General features: G+C 34.9%; 1 pseudogene; it reads left to right on the top strand.

The window, feature by feature from the left end:
• The window catches only part of LOC103724676, an 11,552-nt pseudogene extending 7,943 nt beyond the window's left edge, over window positions 1-3,609 (top strand).
• The last annotated feature ends 13,665 nt before the right edge of the window (window positions 3,610-17,274 follow it).

The following is a 17,274-nucleotide window of genomic DNA, read 5'->3' as shown; positions in this document are numbered from 1 at the left end:
GGTATTTTCTTCATCATTGAAGATATTATTCTGAACATCTGAGGTAAGTAGGATTAATGTATCTTTATCTATGTCATATTAATAAATTGTTCATCTATCTGTGGTCTTGAAAGATCAGACTCTATATAGAATATTAGTAACTTTCATCATCAATTTCACTAATTGTACCACACATTGTTTCATTCAACAGATGAATGGATAAATTGTGATACATCTAAAAAGTAAAGTGTACATGTATGCTAAATATAATTGCTATCGTGCTAAAAAAAAGGTGGAAGAAATGTAAATACATAGTAGTAAATGAAATCAGTCTGAAAATAGTAGATACTATAAGAGTTCAATATCAACATTGTCAACTAGTCAAAATACAGAAAAATTCAGAGGCTTTTAGGGCTTGAACGATATAAATTATGGGTTGACTGCACATAGAATTTGGGAGGCAGAGAAAAAATCATTCTGTGTCTCATGTTATAATAGATGACTGTATTAGTCACTTTTCTGTTGCTGTGATAGAAACACTGACCAAAGCTATTTATAGAAGGAAGAGTTTATTTGAGCTTACGGTTCCAGGGGAATTACAGTGTGTCATGTCAGGGAGGCATGGTGGCTGGAAGTCGCTGGAGCAGGAGCAGCAGAAGCTAAGCTCTCACATCATCATGCAGGCACAGGAAGCAAGAGAGCAACTGCAGATCTGGGAAGGCTTAAGACCTCTCTAAGCCCACCCCCAGCGATGTGCTTCTTCCAGAATAGCCACACCTTCTAAGCCCTCCCAAAACAGTGCCATCATCTGGGGACAAAATGTCCAAATACTTGAAGCCTATGGGGGACATTTTCATTCAAACCACCACAATGATATATGTCTTTAGTTATGTAAACCCATTGAATGTATGATGGAAAAGATGAACTTTATTGTAATAAAGTGGTTCTGATAGCTAATGATGTGTTAAAGCAGGTTCATCAATTGTAAGAATTGCTCCATTGGGGTGGCATTAATAATGAAGACATTTCTTCCTAGTGAGGGTAAATGGATTATGAGGAATCTATGTATCTTTTAGTCAATTTTATTTTAATCTAATAATCACATTAAAAATAAATACTTGAAAACTAATGAGAGTGTTGATGAACTGGCTCAAGGAGTAAAATGTGCTTGTGCTTTATGATACTAGAGACTTGGATTTATGTTCTGGAAGTCATGTAAAAGTTGAGGAAGAAAATTGCATCTACCAAGATTTTTTCTTAAGTCAACATCTATGCTTTGGTATGCATGCCCCCCATGATGAACACACACACTCTGTTACTATTACTATTACTATTCCTACTACTACTATTAATTATTATTATTATAATAATAGTAGTACCAACATTTTAAAAATAAAGACAGTTATGACTCAAATCATTACTGCTTATGGACAAATGAAATGAATGACAGCAATGATATAAGAAATATGTAGGAGGAGGGTGGGTGCATGAGGCACTGCCTTCTAAACCAGAAGTAGCTTCAAAGGCCTGGGAGTCTTTGTGTCCCCTTGTGCTGCTCCAACTACTGGAGGATCCAGAGTGGCTGCTGCCAACGGCTCTCTTCTAAACTGGCCTCCCAGGACCAGCTCCGGGCAGCTGGCCATGTGTACAGGCTAGGACACAAACAAAGCCTACCTAGAGCAAGTACCAAGTGTCTAGTGAGGCTCCACCAGCTAAGCAGAGAAGTGAAGCATCCTCCCTCTCAGCCAAGAAAACCAGTAGTAAATGTCAAAGGACATGTAAAGGGATCACACACAAAATGCTTTCTCCAAAGAAGTTTTTGTACGGTCCAGGCAGTGGAAAGCAAGAGGAGAAACCATACATCTAGACTTGATTGCTGTTCAAAAACAACCCTGAGATTCTAGAACTCCACTGCCCTGTAGAAACAGGCACGAGAGCTCTTGTTAGCTCCAGAGATCTTCCATGAGCTGAGTGTCCACCTGCATCTCATTTCTACAATAAATATAGTGTTGAGAATACCCAGCATGACCAAGGTTCAGAAGCAGAGTATCCCAGTGCTGCTGAAGGGCAGAGATGCCCTTGTGCGTTCCCAGATGGGCTCAGGTAAAACTCAGGCCTACTGCATCCCTGTGATCTAATCTCTTCAAAGACTGAAGTAAACAATACAGCACAGTGAGGGCCCCTTACGCCCTGGTCCTAGTGCCAACCAGAGAGTTGGCTCTGCAAAGCTTTGACACTGTCCAGGAACTGCTTAAGCCGTTCCCCTGGATTGTATCTGGAGTGTTGATGAGTGGAAAGAAGAGGAAATCTGAAAAGGCCGGACTCCGTGAAGAGATAAATATCCTTATTTCAAATTCCCAGACTTCTAGTGGACCATATAAAATCCACAAAGAACATTCCCTTTGGCCTGATCCAGCGCTTGGTTTTGGATGAAATAGACAGGATCTTGGACTTGGGTTTTGAGGACATCACAGTGATCCTGAATGCCTGTAAACGCTTAGCGTCAGAAATGGCAGAACGTCCTGCTGTCGGTGAAGCTCACAGAAGGTGTAACATGACTGGCTGATATCAGTTTGCCCAATCCAGTCCTGCATGAAAGCTATGACCAGCCCAATTAAGGAAACTGCTTCTCCACAAGCTGGTAACTGGCTGGACAGCTTTGCCATACCAGACAGCCTTGACCAGCAGGTGACGCTGGTGCTCAGCTAGCTGTGCCTTGTCTGACCTCATCCTGCAGAAGTGCAAGTTTGAGAAAGGCCAGAAGATGATAGTCTTTTTCGCCAGCTGGAAGCTGGTGGAGTTCCACCACACCCTCTTCTCCACACCTTGCTGAGTCGCTCCTACCCTACCCCCACCCCACCCCTTCAGAGCATCTACCATCTGCCTCCTAGCCTTTGAAATTCCTGGGGCTGCATGGCATCATGGAACAGGAGGAAAGAACAGCAGTGTTTCATGAATTCTCCTGATCCAGAACAGGCTTCCTGCTTTGCCCGGATGTTGCAGCGCGAGGCTTAGATTTCCCGTAAGTCACGTGGATTGTTCTTTACACCACTCCATCTTTGCCTGTCGAATATATCCACCAGATTGGAAGAACCATTCAGATTGGTTGCCATGGGAGCAGCCTGCTCATTTTGGCTCTTTCAGAGGCAGAATATGTCAACTCGTTGGCTTCTCATAAAATCAACCTTTCTGAAATCAACATGAAAGATATTTTGTCCGTCCTGATAAGGGATATTGTTTTGGAAGGAGGCAGCAGGGAGCCCAGAAATCCCATGATGTTGGCCCCCAGGAAATCCATGAGTGATAGTGTTTGAAGATTATGTGCACTCCAGCAAGAAGACAGTCTCCGGGGCAAAGAAAGCTCTGCAGCCCATCATCCGAGCCTATGCCACCTACCCTAAAGAGCTGAAGCCTATCTTCCATGTCCCATCCCTTCACATTGGGCTAAGAGATGTTCCCAGAAATCTCTGTGTCTCAACTGTGAAGAGGAAGAAGGCAAACTTGAAAAGGCCTGATCCCCAGAAGAAGACACAGAGTAAGTGCTGCCTTTCAATCATCAAAGTACTGCACTGAGAATACTCAAGTGGGCTGGAAGCTGGGGGTGCCAAGGGCAAAAAGAAAATCAAATAGCAGCCAGAGCCCAGCAACCCAAAGTTGTGGGAAAGATGAAGCCGCTCCCAGAACCAGAAAGACACAGGAATCCCAACCACCGGGCAGAAAGATTCTTGGAAAGGTTTTTAAACCTCTCTGCAGGACTGGGTCCAGGTGGATCTGAGATGGAGGGGCCCAGTGGGTCTGGATCGATGCTCTCTCATCAGTGAAGCTTCTAGAAAGAACTGTTTGAGACCTCTCACCAAAAACAGACTTGCGGGAGCCACAGACCCTCACCTCTTAGAGCAAGAGGCCTGACAGAAACCAGCACACTGGTGGCATAGGCTACCCTTCCTTTGAGAAAGAATTGCATCTGCTCCATCAGGGACAGTCACCCTACCTTGCTCAGGGTGTTTAACCAGACTGTACACAGGGACAGCCTCCTATGCATCAACCTGGAAGGTTTGGTTTCTGGCTAGCCTGCCAGCAGCAGCTAACTGCCCATGTATTGGCATGAGTGGAGCAAGATGAGCTACTACAAACTGGAGTTGAACTCTTAGAAAGGAGGAAAAAAAAAACAGGTAGGAAGAAATGAGAAAACTGTGATTTAAGTTACACCACCTATGAAGCTGTATAACATTATTGGGATGTAAACTAAAATACCTGTAAAATACACATTATGAATTCTAGGAAACCACCAATCAAATAAAATAGGAAATACATGCCAAGGAGGGAGAAAATGGAATCACCTAAAATATTTAATTAACTCGGAAAAGGCAGAAATTATTGGAACACAGAACACAAAAACAAAAAAGAATTAGCAAGGACAATAAATAGAAAACAAAAAGAGGGTATGTACTAAAATAAATGTTCCAATAACAACCATGTTTTGTTTATATTTAATAATATTTTATATAATTATTATTCATATTTTTGAGACAGGGTCTCGCTGTAACCCCATCTGGCCTGGAACTCACTATGTAGACAAGGCTGGCCTCAGTCTCACAGAGGACAGCCTGTCTCTGCCTCCCAAGTGCTGAGACCACAGGTGTGTGCTTACAGGTCCAAGTTTCCAGTAATAACTTTTAATGTGAATGGTATAATTATGTAATACACCAACTAAAATAGACTACCAAAATTCATATAAAAACAAAAGTCAACTATATGATGTGTATAAGACATCACTTTTAGATATGATGATTTTTTAAAGTAAAAGTGGAGGTCTATGTGTGCTAACAGCAAAATAAAATTAGTATCGCTACATTACTTTCAGATAAATGATTCAGAATGAAGTGTCATTTTAAATTGAAAAGGTTGTCAGCTCTTTAATGAGAAGTAATCTAACATGAAGACAGAACTTTAAGACTTGTAGCAGTCTTTAACACGTATTAACAAAATGGTAAAACATCAAAATACTTGAAATGAAATTGATAAAATTTCAAGAAATATGCATGTCTGCTGCTAATAGCTGGAGATTTCAATGTGATCTTGCCATTAATTGGTGGATCTAGTAAGCAAAAAAGTAGTAAGGATGTAGTTAAGCTAAATAGAGCTGAACTGTATCAAATTTACATTTATAAAATCCCTTGTATAACAAGAGCAGAGACCACATTCTTCTCAAGCTTACTTGGATATTTCAACATATGAGCCTACACTTTGACCTATAAAATATACCTCAGTGAATTTTAAAAGATAGAAATGACAAAAGCACATTCCAGTGAGTTAAACTAAAAATGAATATGAGAATGATAGTTGAAAAACCACAAAACACTGACTAAGCAACATAAATCTAAGATGTGTAAAAGATGAAATTTTGAGAAATCTAAAAATGTTCTTAATATTTCAAATCAGAAATGAAATGTAATTTATTTACTTGTCCACCTTCTTATTTGACATATACAGTGAGGTATTGATGCAAGCATAGTTAAGAAAATCAGTAAAATCAAACAGAAAACCTAGGATAGCCCAATAGAATAAAGTCATAAGTTCTTTGTCAAAGCGAAGGTAGAATGATGATGTAGTAATAGAGAAACTTGACATCAAATTGCTGAAATAAATACATACATGCAGAATTTGACCTTATATGAATCAAAAATAACTCAAAATGTTATGTAAAATGAAAAAATAAAGTACCAAGAAAACAAAATAGATACCATCTTAATAACTTTGTTTTCAAATGAACTTTAAATGCAATTAATTAATTAAATAATTTAGAAAAATTAAAAATTTCTGTGTTTCTGTGAAACACAGTGTTAAGACAATAGAAAGACAAGTACTTTGAGACAGTGTTTCAAATTAAGTTAAACATAGTTTAACTAAATTATCAGATAGTAATGGTCATACATATTTACTCAAGTGGGCTGAAAACATTGATCATGCAAAATATGCAGACATGTAATTATATAACTCCAATTTACAACTGTCAAAATTGAGAATGACTAAGCTAACATTAATTGATGATCAACCAAGTGAGCTGTTGATGTATGTAGAAAGGAATCCTCAGTATATATTCCAACTGTATGTTATTTTGGAATATTCAAAAGTATAAAGGTGATGAAAAGATCATTGGTTGACTGGAGTTTAGAGTGATGGGCATAGGATGAATTAGTGGAGCACTAGATATTCTTTACTTCAGTGAAATTATTCTGAAAAATCTTGTAATGGAAGATTTGGAGACATTTATGAAGATTCAGAACACAGAATCAGAGTGAACATTAATGCAAGCTGTGACTTTAATGCATCTATGTCACTTTATCCACTGTCCTAATATTTCACAAGAATATCCTATAAGCAGGAACCTAGGGTGAAAATCAGATTTATGCAAAGTTCCTATAGTATCTGATCAGGTTTTCTGTGCACCTAACATTGCTCTGACAATCACGTGTGCTAATGAAAAATACTCATACACAGCACAATTTCTTTAGAAAAAAACTGAGAAACAACAGTGGAAATTTAGTAGAAATAAGACATGAATATTATTCTTCACTTCTTATGCAGAGAAATATGTTCTCTGATTACCAAAATTCCAGTGATTTCTGAGCAAAAATAGCAAGACCTTTCGATTTAATACATATTTATATGGCATTTGTTGCTTTAATCCTGAAGGACTAAAGGAAATATTATGAAAAACACAACTGACAAAGGCAAATGTAGTGTTGTGATTTGGGAAGACATCTGTGGCATAAGTGGGTGGACGTCTGCCCATAGCCTATAAACAGAAAGAAGATTAGCTTTGTCAAAAATTACTACCTACACAAATAGAACGTGCAAATATTAGCTTTCCTTTGACATTTTGTCAAATTCCCAACATTTACAAAATTTTTTAAAATATTTTTTCTTGTTTTCATTTAATATTTAATAAAAACATAAAATTTAGGTCAATTATCAAGGTAAAATCAGGGTTCTAGTGTGGAAGTACTCAAAGCATATACGCACATTTCTTCACAGTCATTCCAATTTATCCATTTAAAAAGTATATAACCGAATGATTTCTAATGTAGCCAGTTTTATTCCAGTACATGGGATTATGGCAAAATTTACCTTGTTGAATAGCTATCATAAGTGGTGCATTTTGGATTGTGATGACCAGTCATTGGATCACAAAATATTAACTTTCTTTGGAATCTATACGCTAGTGTATTTGAGAGGATATTGAAATTACTCTAATATGAAACTGGAAGAATACTGTTACCCTGGAACTCAAAGTATTTCTGTATTACCTCTATAAAAAGAACCATAAATGTATTTCCCTGAAATAACCAAACTTTACTTCACAATTCTGTAAATTAGAAGAAATCAGAAAATTCTTCATTCTTATACACACACACACACACACACACACACACACACACACACACACACACCTTCTAAAATCACTTGCATTAACCACCTTATAGTTCACCTTGAAAATTCTTCTTCTGTCATATTTTTTCTCTTTATTTTCTTCTTCCTTTTTCTCCTTTTCCATAAGTTCATGCATACATTTGGCACATACAAATAATCCACAGGAACAATCCTATTTAAATCCAGTGATCAGCAAAATTAATATCATTTCAGCCCTTTTCTAATGTAACATAATGTGTATTCACTGGCCTTGGATATGAACGGCATTGAAAATGGGCAATTTTCTCCATACTATTAAGTGCCAATGAGTATTATAGTTATGAATAAACCGTATGGTAACAAAAACAATGCATGTAAGCACAGAAAACAGAAATAGTGAAGATTTTATATTTTCATTATAGTTTTAAAAATACTTATGTTTAAAAATAAATTTGAATAACAACGGTCATTGACAAACATCTATGAAAGGCAAAGTTTTCTTATATGAGTTCTACAATTTGTGTTTGCTATAATCAATGTGGGTGTGTTCTTTCAAATCCTTTTTTCTTCCTCAAGTTCAGGCAAATAAAAGGATTTGTAAAACTCGTCAGTGACTCTTCAGCCTTTGGAAAACAATGTACAATTTCTTTATCTTGATATTCAGAGTAGTCACAATGTGAATAAGATAAGAAAATCTAACATTACATAACTTTAATAATGTCACACATTATCTAGCATTTAGGTAACCAAGTCAAAATTATCAATTACATTGAATGGTGATTATACATCTTCCTGGGTTTTAGCTATTTTTAATTTTTTGCTTAAGCACATTAAACTATTAAATTAAAAGCTCATTTCAGTTATTTCAACCCTCAATATTCAATGCTCATAAATGTAATAAATGGTAATGAATGTAATTTTAATTATTAAAATTATAACAAATAATTCAACATTATACAAACCAAAATTACCTGTTGTTTTATCCAATTTGTTGCATGATGATGACGCTGTGAGTTTCTGTATTTACTAAGGATCACACTCTTGGAATCAAATACATTCATTTTCTCTAGTCAAGATCTGTTCTCTTCAATGAATGATGAGTGTCATCAAGGACCTTGAACAATCTGTAGAGAGCCAAGACCAAATATAAATGAAATTTTTAAGTCGAAACCAAAATGGCCAAACAAATACTCTAATTGATTAACCCTCTTTCACTCCATTGATTAAAATTTGATTATTATTCTTTATTTTATGAAAGTAAAATAATACAGTTTGGAGAAACACTCTAGCCGGTTATTTTCACTGCATTCATTTAAGCATAACTTGTATTCCAGTTTTATAATTTAGGAAATTGGGTTGTGAACAACCCATATAATTTATTTTCTGGTACAAGTTGTAACAAATAATAACACAAATAAAATTACTTAAATTACATTACTAAATTGACAAGAAAATAGTAATTTTTTTAACTTTTAATTTAAGCATTAGTCAAATTTCGAGTAGAAAATCTTTAATAAATTTTAAACATCTGATTATTAAACTTTTTGTCTTGTTGAACATAATGTAATATTTCTTCTTTTTGGCTTAAAACAATTTGGAATTTGAGGCTCTTGCTACTAAACAGATTTATAAAAAGAAATGCAGCTGTCTTCATAAATAATTAAAGCTTATTATGACTGATCTTCTCCTGGAGTGAATGTTATTTTGAATCTTTATTTTTCTAACTGATCTATTTGGTGCTGAAAAGTTTCTGGTCATGATAAGCCAGATATATTCTTAATTCTAGAAAGCTGTTGAGCATTTGAATGCATTTTATCTTCTAATTAATTATTTGTAAGGAGCAGCACAGTAGATATAATCCAAAGAGGATCTGTATTAAAGGAATACCTTTTACTGTTTTCTAAATAAAACAAAAAAAATTATTAACTGAATATTAGGATAGAATCTGTGGTGGTAATACTATACTGGGTGGTAGTTGAAGACATTGCAGTAAAGAGGGATTTCTTATAAATGAATCCAAATACACTTTTCAATTTTGTTTGTTACTTTTTATTCTTCTATTTCTTTCATATTCAAAAATTGTTCAACCTTAGTTCTAAGTTCAAATTACCTTACCAGGTATGTACTCATCTATTTTCTCAGAGAGTTCATGGTGTAGGGAAGGTGTCAGTTTTGTCTGCCTAGTAAAACACCTGGGAAGCAGCTAATATACCCAGCATAAAGACTGCACTCCAGAATAATTATATCAGACTGTTTGAGAAAGAGGTAACCAAGAATCATGTTTTTTTTTTTAAATTCATTCTTATTGAATTTTTGTGTATTTCATACAGAACATCTAAAACAATCAAAATAATCTTTATACCCCATCCCTACCAGTACACTCTTATATCTCCCCACTGGAACCCATATACTCTGTCATGTTAAGGCACACTGTGTCAAGTCAGTGTCCCCAGTTGTTCCCCAGTGCAAGTCCGTCCACTGAGGTAGAACATAGAACAGGGGTAAAGAAGAGGACACTAAGGAACCTCCCAATTCACATTAATGAAGCTCCCTCATGCCAGGAACACAAAAAGTCACAAATGGCCAAAGTGTAGGGTTTAAGAGTTTGCAGAATGCTTGGTCTTGGACAAGACTGCTGTATTAAACTTCACCCACCAAGGGCACAAGAATCACATTTTAAAATATTTTATTTTTATTTTTTAAAATATTTTATTAATTTTTTAAAATTTTATGTGTATGAGTGTATTGTCTGCATGTAGGTAAGTGTACCTGTGTTGTGCAATGCTCTCTGAGGACAGAAGAGGTTTTTGGATTCCCTGGAACTGGAGTTACAGACAGTTGTTAACTGTCATGTGGGTGCCGGAATTCGAACTCGGGTCTTCTGCAAGAAGAACCAGTGTTCCTAACCATCGAGCCATCTCTCCAACCCCCTATTATTTTTATTTTTACTTTAAGTTTATGAGTGTTTTGCTATCAGAGGCCAGAACTGGATGTTGGATCCCCTGGAACTGAAGTTATGGATAGTTTTTAGCCACCATGTGAGTGCTGGGAATTAAACTCAGATCCTCTGAAAGAACAGCCTATGTTCTTAATGGCTGAGCTGTCTCTCCAGCCCCAGGAATCAAATTTTTAAAGCACTTCAGCTTCTTCAAGTTTTGGGTTTTGTTGAGTGCAACTGACTCTTAGTGTCTCTGATCTTTTATTTATATATCTAGATCAAGAAAAGGCATTGCTTGAACAGAAACTACTTGGCAACACTGATTCCACAGGTGGTCAGTGAATCTCAGATGTATACTTTTATCTATTCCTGAAATGTTTAAATTAGTGAATCTCAATGTTAAAATAACAGGATGATTCGGTATGCAAGGAAAGCAAAGTATGTAACAATAGAATGTATCGATGTCTGTACACTACCCTCAGAGAATCTGATTTAATTGGACTGGTGCTGAACTGAAACAATAGTATGTTTTAAGAGTCCATCTGGTGATTCTGGTATACTTTAAGATCTGAGAGCCAGAGTAACATTTGAACCTAAGGTTTATAAGCTCTGACTGCAAATTTAAACCATCTCATAAAATATTCAGTATCTGAAATCTAGGTCAAACCTCAGACAAATTTAATTAGAAAAAAAGAAATTGGTGAAACTTGGGCATCATTATTTAAATGTCTCTTCAAATGATTGTAATATTCAATTAAGTTTAAGAACACAATGAAATAGAAGGAATACCATATTAGCTACTGTTCTGTTGCTGTGATAGAAACACCATGACCAAGGGAACATAGAAAAGGAAGAATTTATTTGAGCTTAGGGTTCCAAAGGGGCAAGAATCCATTGTAGTGGAGTAGCATGGAGGCAGACATGGCTGGAAGAGTAGCAGAGCTAATCTCTCTCATATTCAAGTGGGCACAGGAAGCAAGAGAGCAAGTCGAGATCTGCCAAGGTTTAAGAACTCTCTATGACTGCTCCCCCAGTGACATGCTTCCTCCAGCATGGCCACACCTTCTATGATCACCCAAAACAGTGCCACCAACTACAGACAAAATGTCCAAATACTTGGAGCCTATGTTGGACATTCTCATTGAAACTGCCACAAAAACAATAATGTAGAAGTGAAAAAAGTGTATCAAGGATTGTAGTGATAGAAATGGTACTATGCACAAAGGAAGCGTTTGGACTCAATGTCTTTACATATTCTTTACCAACAGGAAACACTTCCGATAAATCCTGATACTTCATTTTGAAAGATGGACACCAGGATTTTGACTCAATTTACTTTAAAATCATTTACCTCAGACCATTAGATGTCACTTTATCCTAAATTAAAGTTTCATTAAAAGACATGATTTAATACTTTTGACGTTATTAATCTGTATTATTATATAGAAAGTGTGATAGATCTATGTCAAAGGGGGATGCTTCACCCATTATCCGGTTTCAAAAATTATGTAGATGGATAAATAGTTGCCTATTGTTTTGTGTAGGGTGAGCTCATTGTCTTCCCTGAGTAGGTGAGTGTTTAGATGGACCATGCAGGTAGCCTACATGTTGTCAACAAGCACTTTGACTTTGTTTGATGTAAACACAGAGGAGCTGAGGAAAACTTATTTCCTTATTTACATGGTATTTTGAAAAGGGCAGCAAAAACAAACAAAATTCATAAGAATTATGTGATATATAGCAGATGAGTGGTTGCATGGGCACCAGGATGGAGATGGTGATTGACAGAAAACCATCAGAAGAGAACATTTGGGGATGATGCAAATATTCTAAAACTGGGTTTTTATACTGCTTTTGCTGTGCACATTTATAAAAACTCATCTACTTTAAATGTCAAATGGGTAAAAATTATTGCAAGTGAATAACATATTAGAAAGGCTGTACATATATTAAAACTTGTGGAAACTGACTAGTATATTGCTAAACTGCTTTCAAACTAGAAATGTTTGAGATTAATGAGGGGAATCTCAATGAAAACCCAAAAACTGATAAGAAAACAGTATATAAATTATTAAATATTAAGTCTAGTAATTAAAATAGAATGATATTTTCATAGGAGCATACAAGCAGGATAGCAAGGTGAATAGGAGAAAAAATGTTTTATATTGATTTAACAGATTAATGTGAAAGGTGGCATTGACTTACACAAGGAAAAGATTGCAAGGCTAACTGGATACCATGGGGAAAACATACATAGGATCGCACATTTCCAACATTATGCCATCAGTAATCAACACCATAAATTTCAGAAACTAATGTGAAAAGGGCAGTATATGAGTTGTTTCTCTCTGAACAATAGTTTTCCTTGATGAGAATTCATAAGAAGTACTGATATTAATAAATTGCTTCATATGTTTTCCAATTATGCAGGCATATCACTCTTCATTGGTGTGTTCCCCAGGGGTTCTGGTTCCTCCAAGGGGCAGGGACTGCTGTGGAGAATTGTGGAGAGTTTGCCATGAAAGGAGGGGCTTGTGGCCCTATCTTGGGACCGGAGCCATGAGCCGACAGGCAGGCGTGGGGAGCATGCAGCAGCCGTTCATCTCAAGGTCAGACTGGCCTGGCACTTGTGGATGTGGGGAAAGACCGCTGGCCCCTGAGTCATGGGCGAAAGCTAGGGTGACTATGGGTGTGCCACTGGAGTGATCTGATGGGGCAGGCTCTGAGCTGTGGCGCCACTCCACGCAGCTAGGCACTGGATGCTTGTTTCTTTGTAGGTCACTACCCCTGCTCCCGTCTCTCCCTGCTTCAATAATAGTAAATGCACATAAAGATTTGTTATATGGTTTACCTGATAGCACAAGGGACCCAGAGAGAACTCTAGCAACAATTGGGTTCCTTAATAATTTTGTACTTGATTATATATGCAAACATAGATAACAAATTCAAATAATGAAAATTATAGAAGTTAACAATGAAAACACACCAAAAAATGGAAAGATTGAAGCATAAGAAATTATTTTGTTCAGTTTCAACGGAAAAATGAAAGTTACGTTATGAAATAACAAAATATGTAGTTTTTGACATGTAGCATTGTAAAAGAACATCTGTTTATAGAAATTTATGTAGAAAGTATATAAAAAATACTCATAAAAATGCCAAGAAAATTTGAAAACAAAATTGCAATGGAGTATTTCAATATATTTCTTCTAAAATCAAATAAAGCAAACCAAATGAAATTAAGGAATTTGTTATCAAAAGTCCAGTATTATGAATCTTATAAATAGGTGTGCATGTAAATTATATGCAATTATTTATATTGACCAAAGCATATGCAGTTTTCATAAAATTAAATGTTATTCATTAAAACCTAAATGTTACTAATAATTAGTAAGTAATAAGTTAGAAACAACAGAAATATTATCAAAGATTTTCAAGTGTCTTAACTGCTATTCTATGACAACAATCCAAATAAAACTAAAATTACAAGCAAAAAGTTAAAGTTGGAAACTGCTTTATTCTTAAATAAATAGGACCTCCTAGAAATCTCTGAGATCAAACAAAAAATCTGAACCGAAATCATAAATTACCTTCAATGCAAATAGTTACAGAATATTTTTATTTATGTCCTCCACCTAAAACTGTCTTTAATAGGAAAAAATATCATTGTTTTTATTAAAGAACCACAATAATATTAATAAGAGTGCAAAGGAACAGAATGTAAAAATACAGCCTTTTTGTTTGTTTGTTTGTTTGTTTGAGACTGGGTCTTCCTGTAAGGAACAGAATGTAAAAATACAGCCTTTTTGTTTGTTTGTTTGTTTGTTTGTTTGTTTGTTTGAGACTGGGTCTTCCTGCAGCACCAACTGACCTGGAACTCACTGTGTAGACCAAGCTGGCCTGGCTGGAAGGCACAGAGATCCACTTGCCTCTGCCTCCGAAGTGCTGGGATTAAAGTTGTGTGCCACCATGCCTGGCTTAAATACAATTCTTAACACATGTTGTTTTAAGGTTTGGGGGCTGTCCAACAGGCCCCAGGGATGAACCTACTACTAAAATTCTGTTAAACTGACATAGTATAAAATTGTCCTCTAAATTCATATCTCTATATCCACAGATTAGTGGCGTTCTGAGACGTCATCAGACAAATCTCTTATTGCAATGGATGGTGGTTAACACAGAAACTCACAATTGGCCAAAGTTCACAGAATTAGCATGAGTTGAGAGTTCAGGCACAAATGGAATAATCATATCATACAACTCCCCGAATCCCTCCATTGGATTAAGGCACAAGGACTATTGTGGAAGAGGGGACAAGAAGAGTTTAACAGCCACAGGTTAGAAAGGACTGGAGGAAACAGTATCTTCTAGACATGATAGGACCACTACACTCATGAACACACAGCAGCCAACATTCTAGTATAGATAGGGAAGGGCTAAAAAGCCCTGACCCTATCTGAGGAGCTAGTGACAGCTGATAGCTTCTGGGTGGGTGAGGATTCTTTAAGAATGTGGTCACTGAATGAACAAGCATTTTCCAGTGAATATAGACAGCACAAATTAGACTCGGATTTGGTGATTTATTTAAAAAAGGAAGACAAAAAATTTTAAATATATAAAGATAACATGAAGCAGAGGGAATGAGGAAGTGGAAAGTGGATCTGGGAGGAATTATTGGGAGGAAAGGGGGGTGAAAAATTCAAATACATTGTATAAAATTCTCAAAGAATGTATAAAATATAGTAAAAGTATTCAGTTCCATTACAGTAGAAAACTCATCAGGATTCCCTGTGGAATATATTATTTAAATTCTAGGGTAAATAAAATAATAAACTTATGCAAAAATTGTTTTACAATAATGATAACAAAAAGATGAAATACCCTTATCCTATTTTCTCTCTTACCCATTTATAGATTTGCTCACTCAACTAAAGACTCCTTTTCAATGCACACATTTAATATTAAAAGCAACATTCTTCTGTTTAGTTAATATTATGTACATGTGTGGGTATTTAAAAGAATAGTCACGACCATAGTGTTAATCACTATTTTGTTAAAATGGTTAAATTACAGGTAATGTTTCTTAAATATATTTATGGTAATATTGATTTTTAAAAGAGTTAGTATGCAGCATTCATTATAGTTATAAAACAAAAGTATTATTGTGGAAAATGTAAATTAGTGTGATTATTATAACAGATCAAAAATACAGTGCTGTATAAAAAGCTGATCATATCACTAAAATTTTATCTCATTTTATTAGATTTAATTTTTATCATAGAAGCACAAAAAATATTTGAGCACATAGAAATAGTAATTTTGTTTTATAACTATAATAAACATCTTTAAACACTGATTTAATACAACCAGGCTAATCATGTTTCAGTAAATGTAAAAAGATGTATCCATTTTGACTTATCTTCAATATTTCATTCTGTGTTATAGTATGTTTTATCCAAATAGTCTATATAAATGAACATACAGTTTTATCAATTTTCTAATACTACACATCATATTGTAATACCCTCCATATTATATTTTATTTCAAAATGTAAGGCAGTATATTTTTGACCTAAGAATATGAAATTTCTTAAGATTTAGTCCCTAAACACAACATAAAATATTTTTATTATGACCGTACTGAAACCAAAAGTCCTAGCCATTAAAAAGACCTTATAAATTGAATGAAAATACTATCTAAAAGACTTAAAATATATTTTACACAAATATTAATGACAAAAGCTTATCATCCAAAATACAATGTAAGAGCAAACAAAAAATAAAACAGGAAAATATTAAGCCAACAAAAATGCTAAAAAACACAAAATTATTTTATTCAAAACTTCAGCGACTATATGAAAATTATTTTCATTTTTCATTACAGAAAAAGAAATTATGGTTACATTTATATAGCTTTTATGATCTATTAGATGGGCAATAAGTAAAATTATGAGAGGCTGTTGAAAAACATCCAGGGCAATGAATGCTATCTGCTAAGAAAAATACCCCTAAATACAATATGTTCATAGCAGCACCAAATGAAATTAAAAAAAAAAAAAGAAAAGTAAAATATATGTTAACAAAAGTAGATTGATAAACTATATTGATATAGAAAAACATTGTTTGAATAATGATTTAAGTAAAACTATATATGTTTATTAATAGAACTTGAATTAGTAAAATTAGTTGATTTAGTGCAAAAAAAGAATACTAAGCATACATAAAAATTATGTAATTTTCAAATATGGAAAAGCTATTAATTCTGACTACCTATTTATTAAAATTGTAAGAGGATTGGGACTAGAGCTATGACTCAGCCATTAAGATAGCTGGCTGCTCTTGCTGAGGACTCAAGTTCAGTTCTCAGCATACAAAGAGCAACAAACAACTGTCTGTAATTCCACTTTCAAGGAATCTGACTCTCTTCTGGCCTCCACAGGAATTGCGTGACATGTATGCACTTACATACATGCAGTCAAAACACTCGTACAGATAAAATAAATAAATAATAAATAAATAAACAAATTTTAAGAATAGTGAGTATTAAAATATATTTAGTTTAGAAGTAGAAGGCAGTCAGAATGGAAGTTCGGGTGTTTGTTTTTATATTCGGCAGCACATATATACTACACATATATCTTTAGTTGTTTCGTAGATTGTACAGCGTAAGTTATTGTAATGAAATGAAATGATGCACTAAGTCAATATTATTTAATATTGCTAAATTCAATGGAAACTGATGTTCCTGTAAGTCCAAATAAGTATCAAAAAACATAAACTGAATCTGGGAATGATATTTGCGTAGGTTTATATATTCCTCTCTAAAATTGTTGAACATTTTAGATATTTTATAATAATTATAATAATTGACATGTTTATACGTCACACAGTATTTTCAATTAAATTTTGTGTTATAAAAAATGTACACAACTACTGATAAGCAC

The sequence above is a fragment of the Nannospalax galili genome, unplaced genomic scaffold (assembly GCF_000622305.1).
Source record: "Nannospalax galili isolate Female #2095 unplaced genomic scaffold, S.galili_v1.0 scaffold167, whole genome shotgun sequence".
Taxonomy (NCBI): domain Eukaryota; kingdom Metazoa; phylum Chordata; class Mammalia; order Rodentia; family Spalacidae; genus Nannospalax; species Nannospalax galili.
This window is presented reverse-complemented; position numbering and strand designations above follow the sequence as displayed.